Below are 15,394 nucleotides of genomic sequence, written 5' to 3' on the forward strand. Positions count from 1 at the left end.
TCTTCATGGATGTTTGATGTGGGTAGATCTTCCTGCAGCTGAAGAGATTGCAAAAAGTGTTAGTTTAATAATTAATGCCTTTTCTTTATAAACTAATAAATAAAAATAAATGTTTGCGGGAAGTCTTGTGTGTATTAAATGTTGATCGCAAGATACAAGCAGAGTGGAATTAAACAAACTATGAAAGAATAGCGCTAGCAGCATTGATGACATTAAGGAGAAGCGTTATGACACTATTATAACTAGAAGACTTGGCGGCAAAGTCAGAAGGGACCTGTTTTAATGAATAACCAAGCGGGACCTGATAAAGTGGCTGAGCAAGGAAGTAAGCATAAAAGCAATCAGTTAAACATGCAAAGCACGATACCTGGATTCTTGGAAAGCTGTTTGAAGATAGATAAATGAGCAAATCTAGCATTTTCTATGATCTCTATATTTGTGGGGAATTTAAGGGAGAATTAATGTCTTTCCAATTGCATGTTTATAGTCTTAAAGTTGTAACTGACTTTCCTTCATGAGGAAGTCGTAGTTTTAGGAGTTTGTTGTCCTTCTCTATAAATAAGACCTCGTTTGTATCTATGAGGTTAAGTAGTGAATAGAAAGACATAGTTGATAGACATCTTACTATTTTTCCTAAGTTATTGTAATATTGCATATTTGATGAATACATGCCTTTGCTGAGTTTCTACACTTTTATCTAAGTTTGTCTTTCCTTCATTCTTCCATGGGGGCCCACGCAGAAGGTGGAGTTTTATTTTAGTAAGTAGAAGTTAGACTCAGTTTTCTAAGTTAGAGTTAAAACTGTTGTTCCTGCAGCCACTGGAAACAGAACCAGTCACTATTCCTGCAGTAGTAGGTGCATAGATATATGGCTAAATAATTAGAATTTCTTTCTAAGTATTTGATAGTAATCTTTCCTTTGGATAAACTATATTTTCTTAACAGTTATTGCATTCAAAGTAGTAGTGACTTTTAGTGAAAACTAGAGCATATACTTTGCAGACATCATCTCAAGTTCATGCTCTTGGATTGACATTTAATGAAAATCAGCATAGTACTTTGGTGGTAAGGGATGACCAATCCTGCAACTAAAAGGGTGTTATATTGATTAGAAATATTTTTGGTGCCATTTTCGGGGATGGTGTCAGTCTAGTATTTACTATTGAGTCTTTTAGTTTCATTTCCAGCATTTTTACATGCATAGAAGAAGAGATCACCTTGGAAGATTTCTCCCAACTTCAATCAGGAAGATTCTCTTTATCCTAACTCTGAAGAAAGAGAAGAAAGAGAAGAGAGAGAAGAAGAACTATTTGAGAACGTATTTGTAGAAGTACCAGAACAAGTACAATCACCAACCACATCTGAAGAATCTTTTCATTTGAATAATCTTTTTGATGAGCCATAATATCAAGATAATCCATTAGCTCTAGTCATTTATTAGCCACCACTAGGACATCTACAAATGGAAAGAGCTCAACCTACCTTTCCCTTTCCAATTCTTCCTCAACAGGGTAATCAAAATTTGAAAAATATACCCTCAACTGCCCTACCTAGATTTTATGGCCTTATTACTGAAGATCCAGAAACTTTTCTCTTTGAATTTGACATCCTTTGTCAAAGTTATGACTACACAACTGATGCCCATAGGCTGAAATTGTTTCCATCAACTCTCAAAGAAGCCGTTTTGAGATGGTTTATGAGTTTAGGTGCCAATGCTATGACAGATTGGCCAACTATGAGTAATCTATTCCTTAATAAATATAAGGAATATTACAGAGGCCATGATTTGAAAGGAGATGATATTTTTAAAATGACACAAAAGGAGGATGAGACTTTGGAGGACTATGTTGCTCGGTTCATGTTTAACCTACAACACAACACACAACATCAGCTAAATGAGGAGTCTCAAAAGCATCTCTTTCTGAAAGGAGTACATGATAGGAGTATGCAAGCTTTAGACTTAATGGCTGGAGGTGACATTACACAGAAGAAGTGGGCTGAAATCTAGAATATTTGTTTAAACTATTCCAGAGCAACAACAAAAAAAGGACGAGGTTTGAGGGATTTACTCCAAAAGACTCCTGGGACAGGAGTATCTAAGATAGAATTGTCAGATTGCTTGTCAGATTTCAAGCAAGACATCATTAATGATGTTGCTACACAATTGGATACCATGCAAGCACGTAGGAAGAAGGAAGATGCTAATAGTATGTTGGCAGAATATTGCCCCCATTGCAGAGAAAAGAAACACAACTGTCAATGTAAGCCTATTGCTAGCGTGGAATCACAGCATGTGCCTACTGAGTTCAAGGCAATTGATGAAGATGGGGAAGTCTTTTATGTTGCTCAATGGAGGCCATGGGCTCCAAGATCAGGTATTCCTCAAGACCCACTCCATAATTATAGTAGTAATAGTCAATGGAAACAACAACATGGTAATTATAATCATTGGCAACAACCTTACCAAGGTTGGCAACAGCCTTACCAAGGTTGGCAGCAATCAGCTTTGACTCAACCTCTTCAACAACAAGCCTTAATGCCTCTTGCAACCAATACAGCCCCTCCAAAATAGCCACAGTTACCTGCACAACCTGCACCTAACCCTAATAGTGCAAAACCTTCAACCCAACAACAAAGTTATTCCATTACCCTAAATGATATTCATCTAAGATTTGGAACAACGCTTGCCTCACCTTAGCAACCCATTATAATAGAAATAGATGATATGAGTGTTGAGTCAGTTCAAGAACCTACCACCACTATTTCTCCTACAGCCAAAACACCACCATTTCCTAGCAGGTTAACAAAGCAAATACTACCAAGTGAAAATCAAGCTGCACTAGATTTGCTCGAGCAACTCAAGAAAATGACGGTAAAAATTCTCTTACTTGATGCAATCAAGGAAGTACCTATATATTCAAAAGCCATCAAAGAAGCTTGTGTTAAAAAGCCAGGAAGGAAAAAGAAAGAGCCAAAGACTATCCTTGTCCTTGGACAACTTTCTGATCTTATGCTTGATAACTACAAAATGCCTAAGTATGCAGACCCTGGTAGCCCAGTAGTAACCCTCACCATTCAAGGAGTACAAGTACAGAATGTCTTAATAGACCTAGGAGCATCCATCAATGTAATAACCAAGGAAGTCGTGTCCAAATTAAGTATCATTGGTCTCAGGCAGACGCCAATAATCTTGCAATTAGCAAATAGTTCTACCATCATTCCTGATGGTATGCTAGAAGAGGTCACTGTCATATTACATTCATGGGAGTATCCAGTTGATTTTGTTGTACTATCTCCAAAAACAAGTACTGGAGGCTACCCTATCATTTTAAGACAACCATGGTTAGCAACAATAGATGCTTATATTGCATGCCGATCAGGGAAAATGACTATTTCAGATGGAACAAGCACTAAAAATTTGACCTTGTATTCTCCTGCTTAGCCTTTGCTGCAGGATGATCAAGTTGTCTGGCCAAATATGGATGACTCTGATATGGACATAGATTCTATTCAACAATTGATGATGATCTCACGGGACTCATTTGTAAACATCAAAGAGGAAGATGATGTCATTTCTTCTATTATACTGAATGAGTATGGAACACAACCTGAAGCATCTTCTACACAAGAGTATGTCTTAGAAAGCATTCTGCCTTTATCTGATGAACTGCATTCACTTCTGCCAAATGAGATAGATTCACAACCAGTTGTGCAAATTTCAATAGATGAAAAAGTAGTCAAAACAACAATCATTCCAAGAAGAGAATTAAATATCAGTAAGTCCTTATCTCAGGCAGAACATCATGATACCTTGCAGCTGTTACAAAAGCATCAAGATGCTTTTGCTTGGGAGTATACAGATATGAAAGGTTTGGATCCTGCACTCTGTACCCATAGAATTTATATTAGTCCAGATTGTAAACCTGTGAGACAACCTCAGCGTAGGATAAACCCAACATTAAGGGATATTGTCAAAAATGAATTGTAAAAGTTACTCAATGCTTGCTTCATATATCCTATTTTCGATAGCCAATGGGTATCACCATTAGTTATTGTTCCCATAAAGTGGGGGAAATGGTGAGTTTGCATAGATTATAGAGAACTTAATTTGGCTACCAAGAAGGATCATTTTCCATTACCTTTTGTCAATCAAGTGCTTGACAATCTTGCAAGAAAAAAATACTTTTCATTCTTAGACAAGTTCAGTGGTTACAATCAAATCTAGATAGCACTAGAAGATCAGGACAAGACAACATTCACATGTCCATGGGGAACATTTGCTTATTCTGTCCTACCATTTGGTCTGTGCAATGCACCCACAACCTTCTAAAGAGCTGTTATTAGCATTTTTTTTGACATATCTGTAGATTGTTTGGAAGTGTATATGGATGACTTCACCACATACGGGCAAACATTTGAAGAAGCCAAGGAAAACTTGGACAAGGTTTTACAAAGATGCAAAGACTACAATTTGTCTTTAAACGATGAAAAGTGCTTTATTATGATGCAAGGAGTGGTCTTGGGACACTTTATTTCTCCTAAAGGAATTGAAGTAGATCCAAAAAAAATAGAACCACATGGAGTGTAGGAGACAATAAGAGTTTTGGATGAAATAGAGTAGGATGCTCTAGAGTGACTCCATTGTGTGAGATGGTTGTAGATTGTGGTGACATGGATGAGTGATAGGGAAGTTCCTCTAAATTCTTGTCCTATTCTCTTCTAGGACTCTTCAAGGCTCTAACTTAGGCCTTCTTAGGATTCACTCTATCACCCCTTACTAGGATAATACTCACTACAATCTTCCTCTCCCCTCTAGGATCTCCCTAACAACTTACTTCATATAAACTACCCTTCTCTACTAGGGTCAACAACTTTCGTTTCTGTTCACCAAGAATCTTTCCATGGCCATGATAGGATGTGAGACTTCTTCCTTGTTCAATTTGATTAGTTTAGTGTGGTCTTGCTCATAGAACCCATTATTCTTTTACCAATCTCACCAAACCTTCTTAATAAGGCTAGTAGCCCTTGAGCCCCAATTATACCTCCTGCTAGGGTTTTTTTGTAAATAACTCCTAAATATTCTTAATAAGACCCCAAAAAAACTTATGTTCTAGATACCCTTTTCAGAATACTTGAATATTTTCTAGGTCTTGGACCCTCAAAGTGTTTGTACATCACCTTCCTAGAAATATACCTATTTATAAGGGTTTCATGCCTACCTTTTCTCTTTGATCTTTCTTGGCTTAATCAAGAGGTATTCAAATGAACTCCAAATTCTCTCAAATCCTAGTCATAGGGCCTTTCATCAGTGCACCATACATTCCATAAATTGATTGACACAAACCAATAAGATTCCTTCCTCATTTGTATCCTACAAGAATCAAGTCTCCTAGTCGAGTACACTAGGTCTCGCCTAAAACTTGATAGTAAAAATAGAAAAATAGAAAAAAATGACTCCAAAAAACATATTTAAAAAGTATATACAATGCCCTAGTTGATTCCAAAGGACCATGATGGCTCATCCAGTGGAGTTCAAACTAGAGCCATTTTTGTACAATCTGCCCTTTTATAACTAGTGAACAGTAGTATGAAAGATGAATTTATTACTCCTATCAAAATAAGTATTGGAACTACCAAATATCACACCAAGTCAACTACCAATAAGTACTTTCCAAATATGCAATAAAGTTTCTCAAATCAATCCATGGAGATAGAGATGATCGAGTTGCAAGAAAATAGTGATAAAACTACTCAAGACTATTTGTTGCATTCAGCTTTCAAAATCTCTACAATGGCATTTCAAACCTTCAGATAGGTCTCACATGAGCTTATATAGATCTGGTTCACATGTGGAAACCATTGGTATGACCTTCCAACTTATTTTAGGTAAGTTTCTCCAATGTTGTCATGAGTAACTTTTACATATTTTGCATTCCAAAGCACTCTAGATTGAAATTCACTTCCAATGAGCCAAATTTGGTTCAAATCAACCATTGAATACCTTTAAACATATTTTCACTCATTTTGAAGTCAAAGTCAATGTTTGACCACCTTTGAACTACTTAGACAACTATTGCAATAATAAGCTTACCTTTGCAACTCGCTAGGAAACCTTGTGTCAATGACCCATGGAACTCCTAGAAAACCCAAACACATGCACTTAGGACTATGAACCATCCTGTATTCACTTGTGGTCTAGCCAAGACCACTACAAGCCAAAATTTCCTTAGATTTTGACCAAGTCTTTAGGTGTTCTTGCACCATTCTCCCCCTGCAACAAAGAAATGAAGTTGGATATGGAGTTAAAAGTTCTTTATTGATTCCCAATTTCTTGAAGTCACTCTTTTCTACCCAAGTGACTTTAGAATTAGGTTGGTGCTTCCATTTGATAAAATTCTCCATATATACTCCATGTCTAGTCTAATTCTTCACTCTAGAATCTAAGATCTAATCAACTTGAGGTTTGGTTGGTGTAGGTAGTTTGAGTTTCTTCACATCCTCTTCTACCTATATATTTTTCTCTCCTTCCTTGATCTCAGGTGCTTTGTATCTAATGAGATGTTGAACATTAAAAAGAGGAGATATGGATATCTCCTTTGGAAGGTCCACCTTCTGTGCATTTTACCCATACCTAGCTAGGACTTTGCATGGTCCCAATCTTCTCTTCTATAACTTTCTTGGTACACTTTTTTGGTGTCGATCCCTAGTAATTTGCACCATCACCCAATCACCTATTTAAAACTAAATTTCCTTTATTCTCTCATCTACCTTGGACTTGAGTTTTTTATTAGCTTCCATCAATGTCCTTTTAACTTGTTCATGAACCTCTTTCATTTATTGTGCAAAATCATTTGCATTCCCACTGAACCTTTCTCGATTCTTCAATTCTCTAAGCTCACAAACACCTCTAGGATGGACAATATACACCACTTGAAATGGGATTTTACTAGTAGTTATTTTTACATTTCCAATTTAAGAAAAATTTTCTTGAGGAATAACTTTATCCCATACTTGCCCATAATCTTTAGTCAAACATCTAAGCAAGTTTCCTAGCACTCTATTTATCACCTTAGTCCGACCATCAGTTTGTGGATGGTAGGTTGATCCAAAGGCTAGGTTTATTCCCAATATTTTCCATGAGGTCTTCCAAAAATACCCCATGAACTTGACATCCCTATTTGACACTATACTCATTGGCAATCCATGCATTCTAACTACTTCCTTGAAGAATAAGTGAGCTATGTAACTAGCATCATGTGTAGTTTTGTAGGGTATAAAGTGGCTCATCTTACTAAACCTATTTGTTTTCCTTGGAAGGCCTACTATGAAATTCATACTCAAGCATTCCCAAGGTTTTTTATGAGTTGGTAGAGGTTGGTACAATCCAACATTAGAAGATGTACATTTAGCTTTTTGACAAACAATGTACTATTTCACATACCTCTTGATGTCCTTTTGCATCTTAGGTCGATAGTAGAATCTTGTCACAAGTTCCAATGTCTTATTCAAACCAAAATGCCCACTCAAACTCCCATTATGTTTTTCTTGGATGAGATTTTTTCTCATGGAACCTCTAAGCACACACAACTGGTTATCTCTAAACAACAAACCTTACTGTAGGGTATAATTAACAAAATCACTATGAAACTGATTTTTAGACTCAATGCATACCTTGTAGGCTTTTGCAAAATATTCATCTCCTTCATAAAGGCCTTTAAATCCCTCTATACCTATGCTTTTCAATTAGATCTCTTGGATTGTGAGTAGTCTTCTACACAATGCATCTTCCATCATGTTACTCCATCCTTTCTTGTGTTTGATTGTAAATGTATGAGATTATCGAAACTCCATCAATTTGATGTGTCTAAGGCTATCCTTCTCTTGTGTATTGATGAAACTCAAAGCATGGTTACCAATATAAATCACAAACTCTTTTGGTAAAAGGTAGTGTCTCCACTTCCTAAGGGCTTGAACCAATGGATAGAGCTTCATTTAACCTCTCACTAAAGAAAGATATGAGTCTTCCTTCTTGGTCTAGAATTGCTCCCACTACTATATTGCTTGTATTACAGTCCACTATGAATGGTTTCTCAAAACTTGGAAACATCATGATGGGTTGTGAAGCTACTTCTATTTCAACCTTTCAAAGGCTTCATTGGCTTCCTTGGTCCATTTAAATTTAGTTTTGTGACCCCCTTTAATTGTATCTAGGATAGGTGCACAAATTTCATTAAACCTCCTAACAAACTTTTTGTGTAGAATTGTGCCAAACCATGAAAAATTATTACTTCAGTCCCTATTTTAGAAGTAATTCAATTTATTATAGCCTCTACTTTACTTGGATCCATTTTCAAGACTCCTTGTAATACCACAAAACCTAGGTACACCAACTGTTGTTTCAAGAACTCACTCTTTTTCAAATTGACGGCTAATTTTTCCTCTTGTAACTTTTTCAACACTAGCTCTAAGTGCTTCATGTGTTCTCCTTTGGTCTTACTAAAAATGAGGATGTCATCTAGGTAGACTACTACAAACCTACATATGAAATTTTTCAATACTTCATTCATCAATCTCATGAATGTTCTAGGTGCATTTGTGAGACCAAATGGCATAACTAACCACTCATAAAGTCCATATGTGGTCTTAAAAGTTGTATTCCACTCATCTTCCTCTTTCATTCTAATTTGGTGATATCCAATTTTAAGGTCAATCTTTGAAAAGTATCTATCACCTTCTACACACTCCATTAAGTCATCTATTCTAGGAATAGGAAATCTATATTTAATGGTAATCTTATTTATTGCCTTAGAATCAATACACATTCTCCACTTACCTTATGTCTTTGGTGCTAAAACAAATAGAACTAGACATGGGCTAATTCTCTTCTTAATTAGGCCTTGATCCAATAGCTCTTGAACTTGTCTAACAATCTCCTTGTGTTGGTTAGGTTTCATCTTGTATGCAACCTTATTAGGTAATGATGCCCATGGTATGAAGTCTATCTGATGATTGATTTCTCTTTGAGGAGGTAATGTGGCTAGGGTCACATCACATATGATGTATTTTAACTATTCTAGTAGTTGCTTCACTTCAGTACGTGAAAGTGTCTATTTTGGAGTATCTTCCTCCTTAGGTTTCACCACAATATCAAACCCCATTCCTTCTTCATGTTTGATATCATGTAGGAACTCTTTTCCACACATAAACAAGACAGTAAGTTCCACTATTTTGTTAGATTTTTCATCAACAATGGATTGAATCTTGTATGTGTCTCCATTCTTCTTGAAGGTGTATAATTTCTCCTTGATTTGGTGGACTTCATCTCTGCCATATTGCCATGGTCTTCCTAACAATAAGTGGCAAGAATCCATAAGTACTAAACCATAAAGTATCTTATCTTGATACTCTCTTATAGAAAAATCAACCCATGCCTATTCATTCATAAGCACATTCTACCCTTTGTTCAGCCAAGTGACCCTATATGGATGGGTATGAAGTATCTTGACAAGTTTTAACTTCTGTACTACTTCCTCAAAGATGATGTTATCAGTGGATCTAGAATCTATGATTACCTTACACACTTTTCCAAATATTTTGCATTTGATTCTAAATAATGCTCTTCTCTCTTGGGTTCCTCCTTGCTTGGTTCTCTAATCAACACCCTTCTAAACATAAGGTTCTCTCCACTCTCTAAATAAAGACTGACTTCTAAGAGATTTACTATTTCTTATTTCTTCTTCCACATAGGTAACCTTTTTGTCACCTTGTGATGATGAAGCCTTGTCAAGACATATATAAGTAGGATGACCTAAGTGACCACATTTATAACATTTCATGTTAGAAAAATGTAAACTTCTTCCAGAGCTCCCAAATCCACCTCTTCCACCAATATTAAAACCTCTACCCTTATTGTAGTTACCTCTAGCACTTGTATCATTGCTCTATTCAATGATTTTGGAGTCTGCTTGATTATTTGTTTCATTACTACTGCCATCATATCCACCTCTATGAATACCTCTTGAATCTCTTCCTCTACCTCTGCCTCTTGAGTTAGTATCATGCTTCTTTGTATTCTTCTCCTCCACCTTAAGAGCCAACTAAAAGCATTTGTGGATAGTAGTAGGGTTTCATAAGTTAATCTCCTCTCGGATGCTCCATCTTATTCCTCCCAAGTATCTTGCCACCTTAATACTCTCCTCTTCTTGAACCTTGGATCTCAAGCATAGTTTTCGAATTTTCCAATGTAGGAGGCAACATCCATGCCTTTTTGTTTCAAGCTTTGTCTTTTCTTGTGCAATTTAATCTCATAGTCTTCAGGTAGATAGTTCTCTCTTATTTTATCCACCATAGCCTTCCAATTAGCTATTGGATTCTTACCTTCTCTTTCTCTCTCTTCTTGGAGGAATTTCCATGTAGTTAGGTCTTGTCAACTCAATCTTGATTTACCAACTTTCACCTTTTCAGCCTCTATAACTCCCTCACACTCAAAATGGCTTTCCATTCCCTCTATCCATTCCATAACTACCTCTAAATCCATCTTACCATTAAATAAGGGTATAACCTCGAGAGGTTTTCCACCTAAGGCTTTAATGGCCATAAGGAATGGCTCTTCTTGCAATGGAGAATTAGGTTCAAGAATTATATCCTCTTCATCCACTTCCTTGCCCTTGACTTCACTATCTTCCAATATCTATTTCACCTTATCAATTGCCTCTACAACTTCATCAAGTTTAGTCTTCATAGCCACTAGGGCTTCCTCTACGAGTCTATTCTTCTCCCTCTATTTAGTCACTTCTCTAGCTAGCTTTGTATTTATCACCATGGTGGTTTCTCCCATAGACTCTAACATATGCAATGTCTTAACCCAAACCTTTGACAAACTCTTATATCAATTTGATAGGGAGGTTCCTCTAAACTCTTGTCCTATTCTCTTCTAATACTCTTCAAAGCTCTAACTTAGGCCTTCTTAGGGTTCACTCTATGAACCCTTACTAGGAGAATGATCACTACAATCTCCCTCTCCCATCTAGGATCTCCATAACAACTTTATACAAACTACCATTCTCTACTAGGGTCAACAACTTCCCTTTCTACTTAGCACGGATCTTCCCATGGCCGTGATAGGATGTGAGACTTCTTCCTTGTTCAATTTTATTAAGTTATATGTGGTTTTTCTTATAGAACCCATTATTCTTTTATCACTCCCATAAAACCTTCTTTATAAGGCTTGTAGTCCTTGATCCCCAAGTTAGGCCTTCTACTAGGGTTCTCTATAAATAACTCCTAAATTTTCTTAATAAGACTCCAAACTAACCTATGTTCCATCAACCCTTTTCAAAATACTTGAATATTTTCTAGGTATTGGACCCTCAAAGTGTTTGTACATCACCTTCCTAGAAATATGCCTATTTATAATAGTTTTGTGCCTACCCTTTCTTTCTAATATATCTTGGCTTCAAGAGGTATTAAAATGACCTCCAAATTATCTCAACTTTTGGTCATAGGGCCCTTCCTCAACACAATACAAACTCCATAACTTGACTGACACAAACCAATATGAGTTCTTCCTCATTTGTATCCTGCAAGCATCAAGTCTCCTAGTCAAGCACACCAAGTCTCTCCCAGGGCTTGATAGTGAAAATAGAAAACCAAAAGAAAAGTGACTCCAAAACACATATTTACATAGTGTATACAATTTTCTAGTTGATTCCAAGGGGCCATGATGGTTCATCTAGTGGAATTCAATCTAAAGCCATTTTTGTACAATCTACCCTACCAAAACCAATGAATAGGGCTATGAAAGATGAATTTATTATTCCTATCAAAAAAAGTCTTGGAACTACCAAATCTCACACAATTTAACTACCACTAAGTACTTTCTAAAGATATAGTAAAGCTTCTCAGATCAATCCATGGAGATAAAGATGATCGAGTTACAAGAAAACTATGATAAAAGTACTCAAGAAAATTTGTTGCATTTAGTTTTCAAAATCCATATGATAGCATTCGAACCCTTCACATAGGTCTAACATGATCTTTATATGGCTCTAGTGCATGTGTGCCAATAGTTGGCACAATCCTCCAACTAATTTAAGGTAAGTTTCTCCAATGTTGTCATGACAACTTTGCAAAGTTGCAAAGTTGTCATGAGCAACTTCTACATCTTTTGCATTCCAAAGCACTCTAGACTCAAATTCACTTCTGATGAGCCAAATTTAGTTCAAATCAACCATTGAACACCTTTCAACATCATTTCACTCATTTTGGAGTCAAAGACAACCTTTAACCTACCTAGACAACTATTGCAATAACAAGCTTACCTTAGCAACTCACTAGGCAACCTTGTGCAAATGACCCATGGAACTCCTAAACAACCCACACACACACAATTAGGACTATGAATCATCCTTTATTTTCTTGTGGTTTGGTCAGGAACAATACAAGCCAAAATTGCCCTAGAGTTTGACCAAGTCTTTAGGTGCTCCTACACCAATGAGACTGCAGATCCATGTGTAGATTGCATTGAACCAAGAGTAGCATTTAAAATAGCTATAGGGGTTGTGTGATTATAATTCAAAGCATACATTGTGTATTGGTGGTAAATCCAACAATTTTTGAAGACCCAACAATGGTAGATGAGTAAATGTGACTCAAGGAGCCTTTTGAATGTGTCTTCCATTATTCAATAAATGGAACTGTATATAATCATTAGTGTAGTAACATGGATGAGGTTACAGACCCATGTGGATATTGCATTGAACCAAGAGCACCATTTGGAATAACTATAGTGTTTGCACTAGTAAAAAGGGGTTGCATGAGTATAATGTAAGGCATATGTTGTGCATTGCTGGTGAATCCAATAGTTTGTGAAGACACAACAATGGTACACATGTAAAATGTGGCTTGGAGGGTCTTTTGAATGCTTCTTCCATCATCAAATAAATCAAATAATAATAACCATTCAAAGAAATTGTTTGAGTTTGCAAACCTAAGAAAATTTTCTCATTGAAGACAACATCCCAACTATGAAGCACTTTATGAGCAATCATATCACACAAACAAAAACTAAATTGATTGTCAGCATACCCCAAGAATATGCACCTCTTGGAATTGAAATCCAATTTCATTCAATGCTAACTAGAAGTGTGAACATAAGTGTCACAACCAAACACATACAAATATTTGAATTAAATTATTTTCACAAGCCAGCGTTGTTCTAGAATGTCAAAATTAAGATGAGATGAAGGGGCATGATTAATCAAATAAATTATTGTATTGCATACCTTTACCCAAAGTTCTTTTCTCTAACTAGCATTGGAGAACATACATTGAGATCTTTCCAAAATATTCTAATTAAACTTCTCAGTTGCACCATTTTCTTGAGGTGTAAAGAGAACTATTTTAATCCTTCAAATTCCAATATCTGCACATAATTTATGAAACTCCAAAGAGAAAATCTCACCACCACTATCTATTAGTAGACATTTGATTTTATTTCCAATCAAATTTTCCACCATAACCTTAAAAATTTTGGATTTGGAAAAAAACTCTAATTTTTTAATTAGTGTATTAATCTAGACTTTATGAGTGCAATCATCAAGAAATGTGAACAAATTATTAGCACCACCTATATAAGTTACCTCTGGATCAAAACAATCAAAATGCACAAACTCTAATGGAGAAGATACCTTCTCATGACCCATCCACACAAAGCTAGTTTGATTATGTTTTTCATAAAGGCAATACTAACATAACTCTAAATTAATTGATTTAAGACATAGAAGTTGATCCCTTTTAAGCATTACTTCAAGACCCTTCTCACTCATGTGGTTGAGCCTCTTGTGTCACAGTTCAATGTTACTATCTATAACAACCATGGTTTCCCCCACTTCACCATTACACTCTAAAACACATAAACTTCCTAATTTATTTCCTTTTGCAAAATCAGCTAACCTTTGGTTTCTTTTCAACAATCCAAAGAAAAATTAATAATGCAACTTTGAGAGTAAAGTTGGCTCATCGAAATCAAATTGCATTAAAGAGTGGAAACATGCCTAACATCCTTCATAAGTCATTTACCACAATTTTTCAATGATAATAAAATATCACCTTTTCCAACAATGTCACATTCTTTGTTATCGCCAAGAAAAACTTTACCAAACATAATTTTGTGATAATTTTGGAAAGCACTTCGTTATGGATTAGCATGAAAGGAAGTACCAAAATTGAGAACTTGTGAAATTGCATTTATGTCACCAAATACAAGAACCAACCACCATTGTCTTTAAAATCTACAATATTTACACCATCATTTATCACTTTATTTTAGGCCTTTTTATAATCTCAGCATTGCCTTTTTGTGTGTCTTGGTTTACCAAGAAACCAACAAGCACCATTTCAACCTCTAGATTTTGAATGATATGTAGATTTGGACCTACCATTGTTGTTATGTTTTCCTCTTTCATGAATTCTACCTCGATTGCTTGTGCTCATAGCAGATAATGCATGACTAGAGGAAGATTCTTGATTCTTCCTTTGCATGTTTTTGCTAAGAAGTGTAGTTCTAACCTCATCAAATTTCAATTTTCTTTTGGCAGCAACTGAAGTGTTGACTACCATTACTATCCCTTCCTAGCTATTTGGTAGTGAGAATAACAATAAAATAGATTTTATTTAATCATTTAGAGGTATGAAATTTGAAATCAATAGAGACACAAATGTTGAACTCAATAAGGTGATTTGACATAACCCTACCCTCTTTCATTTTTAGATTGTACAACATTTTCATTATGAATATATTGAAGACAATGTTTCACAAAGTTCTCCCTTGTCTTCTCTGTTGAGACATTAAATAATACATTACTTGAGAGCAATAGAAAAATTGTTGTTATGGCCTTCAAATCAAGTTTGCCCCACTCATTATCCACTAAAGAACCTAGACCCTTTGCTTTGCCAAGCAATGTATACTACTTGATAAGCAGTGATTCCTTCTACACTTTCCATAACCCAAAATTCTGATTAGAGAATTTCTTGATTGTCCATTTTTTTGTCTCATTCATGACACTATGAAACTTTCATCTCTTTCAAGAAAACTGAATCGAGGTCTCTTAGCTTTGATAACAATTTTTGAGTTAAAAGAAATGTAAACAATAAAAAATAAAAAATATGCATATCAAAAGACTTTGAGAGAAAAACAAAATTTATAGCAGTTTGTCCAAACTGGATTACATCCACTCTTCAAGTAAGGAAAATCTACTTTATTCAAATAATAATCGATTTCTTACAATGTACAACAACTCTAACTTCCTTATATCGTATATTCTAATATAACATATTTTGGGGAGATGAAACGGTAGAATCTTTAACAAGCAGTCAATTACAAAGAAAAATGAAT

Source organism: Cupressus sempervirens, chromosome 11, assembly GCF_028749045.1.
Source record: "Cupressus sempervirens isolate cs-2001-9-10 chromosome 11, ASM2874904v1, whole genome shotgun sequence".
NCBI lineage: Eukaryota > Viridiplantae > Streptophyta > Pinopsida > Cupressales > Cupressaceae > Cupressus > Cupressus sempervirens.